The following is a 17,298-nucleotide window of genomic DNA, read 5'->3' on the forward strand; positions in this document are numbered from 1 at the left end:
CGAAGGGGATGGCAGGCGGGGGCGAGGGCGGGTGGGGATGGGGATTACGGACCTCGGTTAGGGTTGGGGAAGGGGCGCCGGCGGGGTGATATATAGGCTGGGGGCGTCGTTTGGGCCGGCGCGGGGAGGCTGGGCCGCGGCCGCTCCCGACCGTTGGCAGGCGCGGGGAAGGGGCAGGCCGACCGTTGGGAGTGGCCGGGCTGGACCGGGCCGAGGTCTTTTTGGGTGGGCCGTGCCGTGCCGCCCGGCAGGCCGAACTGGCAGCCCAAGCATGGCTTGGTGCACGGGCCGTGCTTGGCCCGGGCCCGGTGACTTCGGGCCCGTGCCGTGCTTGGGCCGTGCCGGGTCGTCCGTGCTCGGGCCGGGCTAACGGGCCTCGGGCCGTACCCTCATCTATATGTGTAAGTCAGTTGGGCGGAGGACCTCAAATGAGGCAAAGAATGATGCTGCTTCTTTCAGTTATTTCTATGCTAGTACAACACCACCGTTATCTACACCTTGTAAGGCTAACCTCGGCAATGTCTTGTATATGGGATTGCAAAATATTGTTTCGCACTGTAGATACACTGTTCACAGAGTGAGGGGTTTGAAATAAACGTAGGATAGAATTCCTTGGTGAGGTTAGCTTAAGGGGTGCTGCTGTTGCCGCAATCTCACTTCGAATTCCTCCAAGTACTCTTTACTGTTGATCTCTGTCAACCTGTAATCAAACATGAGCGCAACAGATGGCGTCAGTCTAATACAAGTTTAATGGTCAACCTTTATTCAGCATAGCAGACAATAAGAAACATACATCTTGCTGAAAACGTATGCATGCACACATATCCCATTACCTACTGATCGTACGATCCTTGGCAAATCCAAGCTCGTTGTCGACACAGGTCAGGGTTGTCACTTTTCAGTGAGCGTGAAGATCTTGGTGAAACTTTCTGTGCTTCAGCAACCATCACAATATTCTCCAACAGTTCTATTGGTCCAGCCTCAGCTGTGCATAGCAACCTTGCTTTGTTCTCATACATAACCTGAAAAAACATTAGTTATTTGGAGATGAGAACACTTAGGCTGCTGTATACAAACCTGGACATAGGAACACTTAGCTGCAGTATGCAAATTCAGGTTGAGCCAAGATTCATGTCCATAGTTTAAATTCAAGTCTAGTTTTTACTACTATGAAAATGAATGCATATAATGTGTTGAGTGACATGTGTCTAAGTTCAAAATAGAGCAATGACAGGTTGCCTACACAAATTAAGGCAGACACAGACTTAAAGATAATAGTGAAGCAACAAAAAAAAAAGGATCATACATCAACCAGTGTGACAAACCAGTAGGCTGCTGTTCTGTTACTAGACCCAAACTTTGGAATACCATCAATTGCCAAGGTGTGAAACTTCTCTGCACAGCAACAGCCAGGTATCAATTAAGTTTACATAAAGTAATAAAATTTCAGAATACAAATAGTACAAATTGCACCGCACCAATATACTACTTACTAAAGAGTCCAAAATAATCTGCCGCACCAATAGGTCTATCACAAAGGTCTTCAAATGGAAAATATGCACAACCATTTGCCCCTAGTGGAACCTGCAAAAACCATGTTTAAGTAATAGCAAAAATGTGTTTTATTGGGCTGCTTTGAGTAGTTGTCAAAACCTGTAATGTCCGTCCCATAACAACTTCAACAGTCTGTGGCATGGGTTCCTCATCTCCAATTAAAGTTTGGAGCTTCTGTTTAAGAAGCGTAATGTAATGTTTCCCAACAAAAAAGAAACCTTGCTCAGCCTGCTCAAGCATCAGATAGTGGATATTAGAAAAGGAAGAGTGGAGAAAACAAACACTACTAGCTAGAGTTGGCAACATACAGAACCCAACTGACGATAGTCCACTGCAGAGCCAATGGGATGTACAATGCACCTTTCCTGCAATGGTGCACAAAAGTAACCACAGCGTATTAAAATTCATTTGACAGCGCTGAGAAATCAGCAAGTATGAACAGCTCATACCTTCAAGGTATCAATGAAAGGCAAGAAAAGATCTCGTTGTAGGCCACCTTCATAAAGCTTATCTGGAGTGCGGTTAGAAGTTGAAACGAGAATCTGAGCACAAGATGTGTAAATAGATTAACGTTAAGTTGAGGTATAATAGAACCTGAGTGTCTTAGTAGCTAAGAAAGTGGAAGAAAATAGTAGCCACATACTACGCCTTTGCTGAACAAATGTCTGAATAGCCGGTTTAGAATCATAGCATCAGCAACATCAGTTACCTGTGCAGTATAGTTGGTTACATTACAACCATAAGCATTAGCACATTGATGTAACCTCTGAAAAGATACATACCATAAACTCATCAAGACACAATATGATGGCCTCATCTGAAATCTCAGCAGCTACGACTTCAAGGGGATCTGATACACCTCTATGCATCTGCGTACAGACAAGAGACATGACATTTTTTATCATATCCTCCTGAAAGCACAAACTGGGCACTTAAGAAGGCAGTTGTGCATCATATAAACGAATTACCTGAAGACGACTATGTACATTCAACATGAAATCATGAAAGTGAATACGTTTTTTCCTCCAATTAGATGGCCTGCCAATACACAATAACATTAGCTACGTAAAGCGAACATTGTATGTAAGCACCAATTATCTGTCTAACTATTACTACAAAGCCACAAGGTTTAGATGCGAACTCTGTTGTTTCCAGGCTATTTGGAATAAAGCATCTAGCTGAATGTATAAAGGACAAAGAGGAATGCCAGCATTTCATTGTTTCTTCTAGAAAGCTTTCCGATCAATCAGGTTCCCGAGGGGGGTTGGGCTCGCGTCCGCGTTTCGCACACTGGACCAAACCCTAGCCCTGCCTATCCACATTCCACAGACCACACTCTCTCCTTGCACTCTTCTCCCAGGCTCCCCGCCACCACCCCTGCTGCTCGCCCGCCCACACCTCACGCGTGGCCGTCCCTCGAGCACGGATCTGTGGTGGACTCCACCAGATCCATGCTGGGAGACAAGGATCGGTAAGAACCGGCCCCTCCACGCTGGCCGGGTTAGGGTATCTGCGGCATTCTCGCAACCTGCAACGGCGTCACGTACGAGCTCTGAGTTGCCAGCCTTAGAGAGCTCGATCTCTAGCGCGTTGATAGGCATCGTCGAAGTTGTGGCTGCAGTTGTGCTGGCCTTAGAGAGGTTGCAGGCGGCGTTACAGGAGGCTGCCAACTCCTCATCGCGCTAGCCACTTCCTTCTCCAAGCAGACACAGCGTCCTCGTGCGCCAGACAGCCACGTAAGCCGTCGTTTGCCCACGTCTACCTCAATTTTCTCTGATTCGCATCTTCTCTAATTCGTTGCTTCATTGAAGTGCAAGCTACGCCGACCTTGCAAGTAGTGGTGCAAGACACCGCCAGCTCCTCGTCATGCTCATCGCTGCCTTCTCCAAGCAAGCACAGCTGATCCTCGTGCACAGGGAACCTGGGTAAGTCACTTGTGCAAACAGTCCGTGCATTGTTGGATGTTTGTGACATTTTTCCTTGCCTTGCTTCTGTTTATTTCTCACCATCACCATGGTGTGCAATGTCAACTGCCATAGTGTGCAAAAAAAGAAAAGGACATTTGTGCTTGGTTCTTGCCAGGAAGGAAGAAGGGAACGAAAAACGTAGTGAGAATTATAGAATGCACTGCAAATTTCCTTCTTCGTCTCTTCACCAGACGCTTTTACAGAGGAAGTTTAGGCTGGGCTGAAGTTGCAAAGCATTTAGTCAGGTTTTACTAGGTTCCTTGTTGGGGAAGCTCTTCTGGTTCACAGTAACCCTACGCCAGCATCAGTTTCAGGGGAAGTAGCAGGAGCACATTGTCATTGCTGTTTCAGTTTCAGGAGAAGTATCAGGAGCAGGTGCATCTTCCATTCAGCTATACCAGACTGAACAATGCATGTTTCGTTTGTTGGCAACAAACTTGCCCTGTAGGGCGAAGTTTGCCGTTCAGTTTCGTACCGAAAGTTATCTCTGTAAATAAGCAGCCATTTGGAGCAGCTGGCAATGTAAACAGATTAGGTTGATCGTGGGGGCAGAAGAGAGGAGATGAGACGCCATCCTGAAAATTAAACCAGCGGCAAGGAGAAGACGAACAACTGAACTGCCTGCTGGCTCAAGCCGAGAGGCCAAGAACAGAATCTTCAGTTAACCACAGACTAGAGCATCCATGAGAAGGGGCAGCAGAAGGGGGTGTCTTCTTCTCCAAATATTCTTGCGCTTTTCGCTTGACGGAGGAGTGAAGGCATTCTATTCGTTTTTTTATATTTCTTTTCAGTTTTAATTTTAATAGCTCAGCTTATTGTATCACAATGTTGGCTGCTAGGGTGCACAATCTATGTCGGTTGTTGAGGAATGTGAGTACTCTATCCTGCCTGTGATGAGTGAATTGTCAACCGTGCGGTGTGATCGTGCGCTTGGTCTTTGGATTGCAGGTATACGGGCATCGAGTGTCGACAGGGAGCTGCCGTGGAGGTGCTGTGGCCGATGGACCATGCGGTGGACGGCGGTGAAGGGCAGCCGGGACCGGAGCTCAGGCCGGGCGGCAGCTGTGGCGTCCACTCCTGAATCGAGGGCGCAAGCGGCGACGGAATGCGGGTTTTTTGGTTTGCGCCACAAAACCAAAGAGGCGGACGGCGGTTGAAGACGCCAAGTCGTGGAGGCACGGGCGTCGGTCTCGGGACTGACGGAGGCGACGGGCGTCGACGGCGTCTAGGGCCTCGCTGCGGGCGAGGAGGTGACGGGCGTCGGGCGGCGTCTAGGGTCGTCAGAAGGCCGAGGCGGGAACGGCGTCTAGGGCCACGGCGTGGAGGCGGGAATCTCCCCGCGCGTGAGGTTTTGGCGGTTTTCTCAAAACCGGCCACCTACCCGGGTTTCGCGGACCCTCCAAAACCGCGGACCTGATCTTCATCAAGATGGCGGCATCGCGGAGAAAACTTTGTTTCGAAGAAAGAACCTCGGCCGTCGGATGAGATCGTGTACAGGGGGTGCTGCAGGCCAACCGGTCTGACCGGTCCCTGGCACCGGTCTGACCGGTCTAACCAACCGGTCTGACCGGTCCAGCGTACCTGTCCCGCGGGTATAAATACCCCTTCACTTGTGTTAGGTTAATAGCGGCTTTTGTAATCTGTTCGTGGACTCTTCTGTTCTCCAGGCCGCCGCCCCTGTGTCTCCCTCCCTCTGTTCCTCTCTTTAGAGTAGATTTTGATTATGGTTTTGTGAGACTTTGTATTGGATTTGATTGGGAAAGGAGGCCCCATCCTCCTTATGCCCTCTGGGCTTTTGAATCAATCCAATCCCCTAGTTTTTGTGCCCTTGTGTGATGGATTTCGATTTCGTTTTTGGTGCACATGATTGCTAGGATTCTTCGAGCTCTTTGTTGTGATTCTCGTGCTTCTGATCCTATCCCAAACCCTCTGGAATCACGAGCTCTTTTGAATTTGATTTCTTGAGTTTTTTGAGAAAACCCCAATCCTTCTTGATCTCCCCTCGAATTCTCTAGATTCTTTGATCTGTAGGACGAGATCTCTTGGGGATATGTTCACGGGGTAGGGGCGAAGCAATCCCCCAAGTTTCATCGATTTTAGTGGTCGTTTGGTTGTGATTCATCGTTTGAATCTAAGTTTTCGGGGGTTTTCTGGGTGCCACCGGTCAGACCTGTAGGCAAGACCGGTCAGACCGGTCTGCTAGTTTTTTAACAGCCGAGACCGATCAGACCGGTACAGTGCACCGGTCAGACCGGTCCAGGCAGATCAGTTCTGCAGTTTTCCCGATTCGCTTCCGATTTGCTTCGTGGTTTTTGCTCGCTCGTTCGAGGCCTTTTATGTTGGTTTAGCTTTTCCATAGCTATTCCAAACTCTGGTCAGAACGCTTGAGGGCTTGGGTGATTTTCGGGATATAGGCCGACGATTCAAATTTTGAAAAAATTTTGATCGGCTCCTATTCACCCTCCCTCTGGTCGTCGGCTTCGGTCCCTCAATTGGTATCAGAGCTTGGTTGAGGTTTTCAGTTCCTTAACCGGTTCGAAAACCACTCGACGACCATGGCAAGTCTTGGTAAGATCCCGGTGTTTTCCGGCGAGGACTATGCCTACCGGAAGGTTCGCATGAGAGCCTTCTTGCAGAGCATGGGAGCCGATGTCTGGGAAATTACCACGAACCAGCTTTACGAGGTGCTTGCTGTTCGGACCACACCTCTCCAGGTGACCCAGCACGAGGCTAACGCCAAGGCCGTCAATGCCTTGTCCGCTGGCGTTTCTCGTACGGAGTTCTCACGCGTCCAGGGTTTTCAGGAAGCCCACAAAATTTGGATGTGCCTTGAGAACTACCACGAGGGTACACCTCATGTGAAGGCCAGACTGTTCGAGACTCACCGGCGTGAGTACGAGAACTTCACACAGGAGCCGGGTGAGAGCATTGACTTGATGTTCAGTCGTTTTCAGTCGATTGTGAACAAAGTCAATGCGAACAGATCTGCTGGTGCCCTTGAGTACACAGAGCACGAGAAGGCTCTCAAGTTGCTCTACGCACTTGACCGCTCTGTGTGGGATCTCAAGGTGAACACGATCATTGAGTCTGCAGGCTATGAGACTCTGACCGTGAACGAGCTTTTCAGCAAGCTCAAGGCCACGGAGGTGGATAACCAGACACGAGCCAAGCTCAATGGTGCCCCTCCTTCCAAGAGCGTCGCTCTTGTGACTGGCCCAGGTGGATCGAGCTCTAACGCTAACTCTACTCTTGGCTTTTCTCTTGCCTCTTTTCCTTCTGTTTCAGATGAGCAGCTGGAGACGCTGGGCGACGACGACTTGTGCCTCTTGATCATGAAGTTCCAGCGCGTCTACCACAACAGGCAGAGGAAGAAGAACCCCGGGTGCTACAACTGCGGCGATCTGAACCACTTCATCACCGATTGCCCCAAGAAGTCCGGCGGTGGCCAGAACAACTCCTTCGACTACTACCGCGACCGTGACGAGGGAGGCTCCAACAAGGAGCGTCGGCGCCACAAGCACCACAGTCGTGACCGGGGAGGACGCTTCGACAAGGAGTCGCTCAAGAAGCGCTTCCAGTACAAGGCCAAGAAGCAGGAGAAGGCCTTCCTGGCGCAGCTCAGCGACCTCGACAAGAGCTCCGACACCGACCGCTCTTCTTCACCGACCTCCGACGACGACGACAAGAAGAAGAAGCGGGACAAGGAAGCCACCGGCTTCATCGGCCTTTGCTTGGCGGCCGGTCGGTGCAAGAGCTTCTGCACCATGGCGGGCGAAGCCGATGGTGCTCGTGCGTCTTCGGGTGGACATGCTACACCGACGCACTTCGGCTTTTCTCCTGGATCCGAGAGCGATTCAGAGGTAAACTCCACGATCGACCTGCTTGATACAGAGGTTAGGGAGTTATACGCCGCTCTCGACAATCAGAAGAGGCTGCTTAAGGAAGCAGCTAGAGAGCGTAGAAAGCTTAGGGCTGAGCTGGCTTGTGCTAGGGAGAAATCTAGTGAGGATGAGTGTGCTGGCTGCATATCTCACATGAATGATTTTGTTGCTCTCCGTGCCAAGCATGATGAGAACGTCGCGAACTTAGATGTTGCTAAGACTTCACTTTCTGACGTGTCTCACGAGCTAGCCAAGGTCAAGCATGAGCTTGAACTTGTCAAGGACGCTCCCATTGTTAGTGATGTGCTTGAATGCGATGAGTGTCCTATCTTCAAGTCTGATCTAGCTTCTTTGCAGTCCAAGTTTGCTACTATTGTTTGTGAACTAGAGGAGCTTAGATCTAGGCCTGCTTTGCTTGGCGCTTGTAAGCTTTGTCCCACGCTTAGGTCGGAGCTAGAGGAGAAGAACGCTTTGATCAAGTCTTTTGGAAAGACTAAGGTTGTAGAGTCTAGCCCACTTATTGACTGCTCTGTTTGCCCTGGTTTGATCTCTGATTTGGATAATCTTGCGGTAGAGAAAGCCAACCTGGAGAATGAGAATACCTATCTTAGGGCGATTCTGAGTTGGGTTTCTAGCAGTGAGCCGCAGTTGGGCATGATGATTAAGCAATTCAAGTGTGGTGATGGGTTTGGGGTCGGTTACACATACACGAAGTCAGGTTTTGACAGGTTGTATGGTAAGATTGGCAAGGCTGCTGGAAACACTACTGGCACGAGCACGCAGCCTTCGCTTGTTGACCCCGCGGATGGTGTGCTTAAAGAACCATCGAAAGCACCTCCACAGAAGCAGGTTTGAGTTCCAAAGCCCAATGAGCTGACGAATCCCCTCGACACGCTCCCTGCTGCCACAGCCCAGGTTGCCCATAAAGAAGAGGGATGCTCCTCCCCATCCGCAGGCTAGGCCTCCACCTCCCAAGCTTGAGGTGAGGTACCACTGCGAGTTCTGTGACAGGGAAGGTCACCTGGAGGAGTTTTGCTTCAGGAGGAAGCGGGCTGTGAGGAGAGAGCAGGAGAGACAGAATGCGGACATGTACTCTGCTTGGGTGCATGGTCCTTCTCGGTGTGGTGGTAGGCAAGATGCTAGGGCGCGCCGTGTAGGTGGAGGTCAGGGAGACGGTGGTGGTTACCGTGCTCCAGCGGGTGGTCGCTTTGCCGGTCGTGCTCCTGGTCGTTTTCAGTACAGCTTTGGACCACGGGACCGAGGCTTTGGAGGAGGTTTTGAGGCTCCACGCTTTCCTCGCGGTGGTGTTCGTCAGTCACGCGGTAGACGGGACGGGGGATGCGCTTTGTCTGGTTTTGCTAACCCTTCTGTAGAGCAAATGGCTCGACATTGGTTTGCTTCTCACTTTGCTAACCCCAGTGTTGAGACATTTGCTCACCCTTTGTCTCACTACTGATGTGCAGGTCAGAGGCTTGGAGAACAGGTGGATCATGGACTCCGGTTGTTCGCGCCACATGACCAGAAATGACAAATGGTTCTCCAGCCTCACCCCGATGTGCTCAAAGGAGTACATTGTGTTCGGGGATAATGGAAGAGGAAAGGTACGTGGACTTGGCGCTGTTCGAGTTTCTGATCGCTTTACCTTGAGAGAAGTTGCTTTGGTTTCGAATCTTGGCTTTAATTTGCTCTCTGTTTCACAACTTCTTGATGAGGGGTTTGAGGTTCGCTTCAAGGAGGGCTGTTCGCGTGTTCTTGATTCCAGAGGAGATTTGGTTTGTCGGATTACACCTCGCGATCGGGTTTTCTTGGTTGACTTCTCTGGAACTCCTCTTGGCCCTTCTCGTTGCTTGTTGGCTGGTCCTTCTTCTGATCTGTGGAAGTGGCATAGGAGACTTGGACATTTGAGCTTTGACTTGTTGTCGAGACTGAGCTCACTTGGCCTGATCCGAGGATTGCCCAAATAGAAGTTTGAAAAGGACCTTGTTTGCCATCCGTGTCGCCACGGGAAGATGATTGCCACTTCACATCCGCCTGTTAATCAGGTGATGACCTCTCACCCTGGAGAGTTGCTACACATGGACACTGTCGGTCCTTCTCGGGTGATGTCTGTTGGTGGGAAGTGGTACGTTCTTGTGATTGTGGACGACTTTTCTCGCTATTCTTGGGTCTTTTTCATGAGAACCAAGGATGAGGCTTTCGAGTTTGTTCGAGACTTGATCTTGAGGTTGAAAAATGAGCTACCCCAGGCCATGAGAGCGATTCGCAGTGATAATGGCACAGAATTCAAAAACGCTCGTTTTGACGCCTTTTGCAGTGATCAAGGGCTTGAACACCAGTATTCTTCTCCCTACACTCCACAGCAGAATGGAGTTGTAGAGCGGAAGAATCGGACGCTGGTAGAGATGGCGAGGACGATGCTCGATGAGCATAGGACTCCTCACAAATACTGGGCTAAGGCTGTTAACACCGCTTGTTACGTGTCCAACCGCATTTTCTTGCGTGCTTTCATGCACAGGACTTCTTATGAGTTGCGGTTTGGACGCCAGCCCCGTGTTGACCATCTCAGAGTTTTCGGTTGTCGGTGCTTTGTGCTGAAAGATGGAAATCTTGATAAGTTTGAGTCTCGCTCGTCTGACGGTGTTTTTCTCGGTTATGCTTCTCACTCTAGAGCGTACCGTGTGCTGATTATTGATACTAACATCGTCAGAGAGACTTGTGAAGTCACTTTCGACGAGACTGCACCGTGCAATTCTTCTGTCTTTGAAGTTGCAGGAGATGATGAGCTCGGCACCTCCATCTTTGAAGATGAGGAGGAAGAAGCTGCAGATGGCGATGCTGAGGCTACCACGCGTGCTGTGGACCCAGCCGTCTCTGCCACGAGCTTGGACGATGACGACAGCCCCGATCTGACTACGTCTTCTGCCCGGGGGCTGTTCGAGGAGGTGACTCAGGCTTCACCAGCTGCACCTGAGGAGACACCAGTTTTGGTTGAGGAGGAGGCGACTTCGACACGGGAAGCACCGCGACACATTCAGCGTCGTCATCCACCTCAACAGATGCTAGGTGATCTCAACGAGCGAGTCACCAGGTCCAAGGTAACAAGCATCGCTGGCTTTGCTCATTCAGCGTTTGTTGCCTCTTTTGAGGCCAAAGATATTGGATACGCTCATTCTGATTCTAATTGGGTCAATGCCATGCATGAGGAACTTGAAAATTTTGAAAGAAACCAAGTTTGGGCTCTGGTCGAGCCTTCACCTGCTTGTAATCCCATCGGAACGAAGTGGGTTTTCAAAAACAAGCAGGGTGAGGATGGTTTGGTTGTTCGAAACAAGGCTCGTCTTGTTACCCAGGGGTTCTGCCAAAAAGAGGGTATTGATTTTGAGGAAACTTTTGCCCCTGTTGCTCGTTTGGAAGCTATTCGAATCTTTCTTGCATTTGCTGCTTCCAAGGGTTTTAAGGTTTTCCAAATGGATGTTAAATCTGCCTTCTTGAATGGCTTTATCGAAGAAGAGGTTTATGTGAAGCAACCCCTTGGTTTCGAAAATCCCAAGTTTCCAAACCGTGTTTATAAACTTCAGAAAGCTCTTTACGGTTTGAAACAGGCACCTAGAGCTTGGTATGATAGATTGAAAACCTTTTTGCTGGCTCAGGGCTTTAAAATGGGATGTGTTGATAAAACTTTGTTCCTCATGCGATCTGGCACTGATTTTCTTTTAGTTCAGATATACGTGGATGATATTATCTTTGGTGGCTCTTCTCACGCTCTTGTCTCCAAGTTTTCTGAGCAGATGTCCAGGGAGTTCGAGATGAACATGATGGGTGAGTTGCAGTTCTTCCTCGGGCTGCAGATCAAGCAAACTCCTCATGGCACTTTTGTCCATCAAGCCAAGTATACTAGAGACTTGCTGCGGAAGTTCGACATGAGTGACTTGTCTCCTCAGCCGACTCCGATCAGCACATCTACGGCGCTTGATGAGGACTTGGACGGCGAGGCGGTGGATCAGAAGGAGTACAGGAGCATGATCGGCTCTCTCCTGTACCTGACGGCGACGCGACCGGACATCTAGTTCGGCGTCTGCCTCTGCGCGCGGTATCAGGCTTCGCCGCGCACTTCCCACAGGCAGGTGGTGAAACGCATCTTCAGGTATCTGAAATTCACCCCTGAATTTGGTCTTTGGTATTCTGCGGATTCTTCTCTGGTTTTGGTGGGCTTTTCTGATGCCGATTTCGGTGGGTGTCGGTTGGATCGCAAGTCGACATCCGGCACTTGTCAATTTCTCGGTATATCTTTGGTGTCTTGGTCCTCTCGCAAGCAGGCTAGCGTAGCGCTTTCTTTCACAAAAGCTGAGTATGTTGCCGCTGCTAGCTGCTACTCCCAGATACTTTGGATGAAACAAACCTTGCAGGATTATGGCTTGAGTTTCGGTAGGGTTCCCATCTTTGTAGACAACATGTCAGCCATTAGCATTGCAAAGAACCATGTCCTACACTCCAGAACCAAGCACATAGACATCCGATTCCATTTCCTACGAGACAACCATGAGAGAGGACACATAGACCTGATCCATGTCCCTTCAGAGAGGCAAACCGCAGATATCCTCACCAAACCGCTAGAGCAGGACACCTTTGCTCCCTTGCGAGGGGAGCTTGGGGTTTGTTACCCCTTTTGATCGCTGACTTTTGTTTTGGTTAGCTTGGTAGGTCTTTGTTTTGCTTCTCTTAGTTTTCTAGGTTTGGTAGTTGCATTGTGCATATGCATTGTACATGTTTGCATTTTGCATTATCTCACTTGCACTAGCATTCTTGTATACATTGCTATGATCTTCTAGTACCTGCTAGTGTGAGTTGATAAACTTGATCATGTATAGCTTGCTCCATTGTGTATATGACATCATATGAGTTAAGCTATTTTGATTTGAAAATCTGAAAACATGATCACCCTGTCTTGGCTACTAGCATGTTAGGGCGTGTTGATATGCTTTGCTATCTTATTAGAATTGATTGCCATAAATTTAATTGAAAAATGGATGTTGGCAACTTGTTTTGGCTGCTTTGGATCACCTTGTATGAGTATGATTAGCACTGCTTTCTATTCCCTACTTGTTAGTGCTAGATCATGGGTGATGCTTTTATTTCTCCTAAAACTGAACTTGCCTAGTTCTAGACTGATTTGATATACCCTGTTGAGCTAGATGCAGGTCCTGTTTATGGATGCACACGTGCTTGTAACTTGATGTTGCTCATATCATTGTATCCCTGAATGCTTTTACTTACACCTCCTGCATTGCATTCATTGCATAGCATCTGTTCAGGGGGAGTTTCAGCTTCAGGTGGAGTTTTAGGTCTTTTTCGACTTGATGTGTGCATGTGCCAACAAGGGGGAGAATTTTGGGAGAAGTGATAGAACAAGGGGGAGACTTGTTTGATTTTTGAAACATTTGTTGTGCACAGGGCTTTGAGAGTGCATCATTTTGGGAGAGTTGCACTTGTGAGAGGGGAAAGCTTTGCTTGGGAAGTTTCTGTTTTGTTCTTGGCTCCTGGTTTTCATCATTTTCCCTCTGCTTCTTGCATGACTATGTCGAGCGTTACCTCTGTCTTTGAGGAGTCATGTTTTGGCTTTTGATCGATTGCGTCGAGCCTTTGCCCTTGTCTTAGGGGATCGATTTTGCTTGAGTAAGTGACTGTTCTTGCCTTTCTGAGCTTTTCTTCACTTGCTTGTGCTTCTTTGCTCTTTTCTGGTTTCACTTCTCTTGGTTCGTTTGTGGTGTGTTGACAATGCACTCATCAAGGGCGAGATTGAGGAATGTGAGTACTCTATCCTGCCTGTGATGAGTGAATTGTCAACCGTGCGGTGTGATCGTGCGCTTGGTCTTTGGATTGCAGGTACACGGGCGTCGAGTGTCGACGGGGAGCTGCCGTGGAGGTGCTGTGGCCGATGGACCGTGCGGTGGACGGCGGTGAAGGGCAACCGGGACCGGAGCTCAGGCCGGGCGGCAGCTGTGGCGTCCACTCCTGGATCGAGGGCGCAAGCGGCGACGGAATGCGGGTTTCTTGGTTTGCGCCACAAAACCAAGGAGGCGGACGGCGGTTGAAGACGCCAAGTCATGGAGGCACGGGCATCGGTCTCGGGACTGACGGAGGCGACGGGCGTCGACGGTGTCTAGGGCCTCGCTGCGGGCGAGGAGGTGATGGGCGTCGGGCGGCGTCTAGGGCCGTCAGAAGGCCGAGGCGGGAACGGCGTCTAGGGCCACGGCGTGGAGGCGGGAATCTTCCCGCGCGTGAGGTTTTGGCGGTTTTCTCAAAACCAGCCACCTACCCGGGTTTCGCGGACCCTCCAAAACCGCGGACCTGATCTTCATCAAGATGGCGGCATCGCGGAGAAGACTTCGTTTCGAAGAAAGAACCTCGGCCTTCGGATGAGATCGTATACAGGGGGTGCTGTAGGCCAGGGACCGGTCTGACCGGTCCCTGGCACCGGTCTGACCGGTCTAACCAACCGGTCTGACCGGTCCCGTGGGTATAAATACCCCTTCACTTGTGTTAGGTTAATAGCGGCTTTTGTAATCTGTTCGTGGACGCTTCTGTTCTGCAGGACGCCGCCCCTGTGTCTGCCTCCCAAAGTTCCTCTCTTTAGAGTAGATTTTGATTATGGTTTTGTGAGACTTTGTATTGGATTTGATTGGGAAAGGAGGCCCCATCCTCCTTATGCCCTCTGGGCTTTTGAATCAATCCAATCCCCTAGTTTTTGTGCCCTTGTGTGATGGATTTCGATTTCGTTTTTGGTGCACATGATTGCTAGGATTCTTCAAGTTCTTTGTTGTGATTCTCGTGCTACTGATCCTATCCCAAACCCTCTGGAATCACGAGCTCTATTGAATTGGATTTCTTGAGTTTTTTGAGAAAACCCCAATCCTTCTTGATCTCCCCTCGAATTCTCTAGATTCTTTGATCTATAGGATGAGATCTCTTGGGGATATGTTCACGGGGTAGGGGCGAAGCCATTCCCCATGTTTCATCGATTTTAGTGGTCGTTTGATTGTGATTCATCATTTGAATCCAAGTTTTCGGGGGTTTTCTGGGTGCCACCGGTCAGACCGGTAGGCAAGACCGGTCAGACCAGTCTGCTAGTTTTTTAACAGCCGAGACCGGTCAGACCGGTATAGTGCACCGGTCAGACCGGTCCAGGCAGATCAGTTCTGCAGTTTTCCCGATTCGCTTCCGATTTGCTTCGTGGTTTTTGCTCGCTCGTTCGAGGCCTTTTGTGTTGGTTTAGCTTTTCCATAGCTATTCCAAACTCTGGTCAGAACACTTGAGGGCTTGGGTGATTTTCGGGATATAGGCCGACGATTCAAATTCTGAAGAAATTTTGATCGGCTCACATTCACCCCCCTCTGGTCGCCGGCTTCGGTCCCTCAGTTGTAGCATTGCAAACTCTCTTCTTATTCCAATATGCAAGTAGTTTACTGTAATGAGGTGGTCGCATAGAAAACTGAAGTGCAATACAGGACTTCGAGATCCCATCATGTTTTGCTGAAGGTCGTGTCCTTAGTAATGCCCTATAACCATTGTGGTTCGTGCTAAAGTTTATGTATGCTAGCGACCATCTATTTTTTTGATATCTTGTTGGTGTCCGTTTATTAGACCCGTGTATTCAGATGCACGCAGCTTGCTGGAATCAGCGGCAAGATAATTTTTCTTTCTCCTGTATGCTTATTTGCTGCTTTTAGCTTTTTAGTGCAGCCACCTCTATTTATAATTTAAATTGTGTTACTCTCTGCCCACACAAATCATTTGTTTTACACATGCTGCTGATAGCCACTTCTCCCTTGCATTGTTGCTGGATGATCTTCTAAATGCTCAGTAAGTAAAAAAAAAAACAAGCAGCTTAGTGTTGAATTTTAAGGTCATAATAAGTATAGTATATGTTTGGACTAATTTAATTATACCTCATTCCCGATTTGGCATGCTTTTACTAAAAACAACACAATGCTTTACATTTTCTGTTATTCTGTTGCGTAACGTATTATAATTTTCAGTTCACAAGAACCCGACCTTTGTGCCCAATATCAGATGCCTCCATTTTGTGGATCAATATTAAAGAAAAAGAAACATACATAGAAACCTAAATATGGCAGTAAATGGTTTGTAGTCGTTTATTTGTGGTTCAAAGTTTGATAACTTATTTGTTAGTGTTAAAAAAAATTGTCATTGCCTATTCAAGACCAGTCTGCATTCTTTTTGTGTCATTTTTCCTTTCAGTTTCGGTCCTCATTGGCTGATGGTGGTAATGGCTGTGAATGCTAATTTTTTAATCTGTATTTTTGGTCATATAGACTCAGTGGCTAGCAGTCTGCTTCGGACATATATTGCTCCGTTGATTTAGCAAGCTGTTTATGCCTATGTATTTGAGAGAAGCGTGGCTTGGGAATACTGTAGATTGATTAACCATGAGCAATATTACAAGAGTATATATAATGGGTGTGATTGGGGTTAGGCTAATGTGAAGAGAGATCTCAATAGCAACTGCGACCTCACGGACCTTCTTGGGCGTGATGCGCAGGAACTTCCATACGACCTTGCTAGGCTCGACCGTCTCTCTGACGGTGCCCATCGTGGCGACGAGGTTGGAGAGGTGCGTGATGAAGTCGTCGATCGTCTCGTCGGGGCCGAAACGAATCATCTCGTACTCCCGACGCAGATGTTGCGCCTTTGCCTTGCACACTTGGTCGCTGCTGACGTGTATTGTGGCGACGGCATCCCACGCCTCCTTGGCCGTCTCCTTGACAGCCAGTTGCGCCACCATCTCCATGGGCACAGCACTGGTGATGGTGTCCAGAGCCAGCATCTCCTCCTGAGTGCCGGTTCCGCCGAATTCAACTGCATCCCATAGATTCTAGGCCTTCATCTTGACATTCATGAGAAGCGCCCGCTCAGTGTAGTTTGTCCTGGTGAGGAGAGGCCAATTCACCGGGCCGCCTACTTTGCGGATCACTCGCATGACACCGATGTGTTAGTGTTGATCTCCACCGTTTGGGCCCAATGGACCAAACGGGCCTTGACTCGCGCCCTGATCGGGAGCGCCCAGCCCGTGGGAGGCTGGTGGGTCCCCGTCGCGCAACACACATATAAAAGGATGATGTGGGGGTCAGTGGCACATGGTCCAAAGTTCGTCGCCCTTTACCCACCAACAGAAACCCTAGCCGATCAGGGATGTGCTGAAGCGGCGGGAAGCTCCACCAGCTCGCCATTGTCTCCTGGGGGTCACAGTACTGCGCGCCGACACCCCTGCGCATCTCGCCGTCGACCACGCCGTCGCCCTGCTACATCAGCCCCTGCGCCGCGACTTTGTCACCCTTCCACGGCGGCGCCATGGTAGGCGGTAACGGTGGTCACCGAAAGGTATTCATCTATGTAAAGAAGTCTAATTTACCCGCTCGATCTACACCTAGATGTTCCAAAGAATCCTAACAATGGTATCAAGAGCCGATCTAGCGATGTAGATCGAGAAGGGAAAAAGAGGATTCGTTCACGAATCGAAAGAAAACAAAAGATATCGATCTTGGATCGAGGAAGAAACAAAGAAAAGAAATTTTGATTTTCGAATCGGAAGAACAGTTCACCCAAACCCTAACCGGGGTAGTAGAAAATCAGAGAAAAGAAAGAAAGTAAAAGTTTTGATCCCAAATCGAAAAAACCAGACCTCGACGCCACATCGCAGTCGTGAGGACTCTGGCTCATGCACCACCGCACGGCCGCTCGACGGCGGCGCGCTCACCCACGGGCGAACGTGCGCACCGGCGAGAGGCACCGGCGCTGACGCCTTCCTCTGGCCGCCAAGGTTGGACGCCGCTCCGTGCTCGCTGTACGCTGCGAACAATAACGGGAAGGAGGTAAAA

At 49.5% G+C, this 17,298-nt stretch overlaps 1 pseudogene; it reads right to left on the bottom strand.

Annotated features, from left to right (window-relative positions):
- Positions 1-416: 416 nt before the first annotated feature.
- LOC120670956 overlaps positions 417-17,298 on the bottom strand; it is a 31,976-nt pseudogene continuing 15,094 nt past the window's right edge.

Source organism: Panicum virgatum, chromosome 4N, assembly GCF_016808335.1.
Source record: "Panicum virgatum strain AP13 chromosome 4N, P.virgatum_v5, whole genome shotgun sequence".
In the NCBI taxonomy this organism is placed as follows: domain Eukaryota; kingdom Viridiplantae; phylum Streptophyta; class Magnoliopsida; order Poales; family Poaceae; genus Panicum; species Panicum virgatum.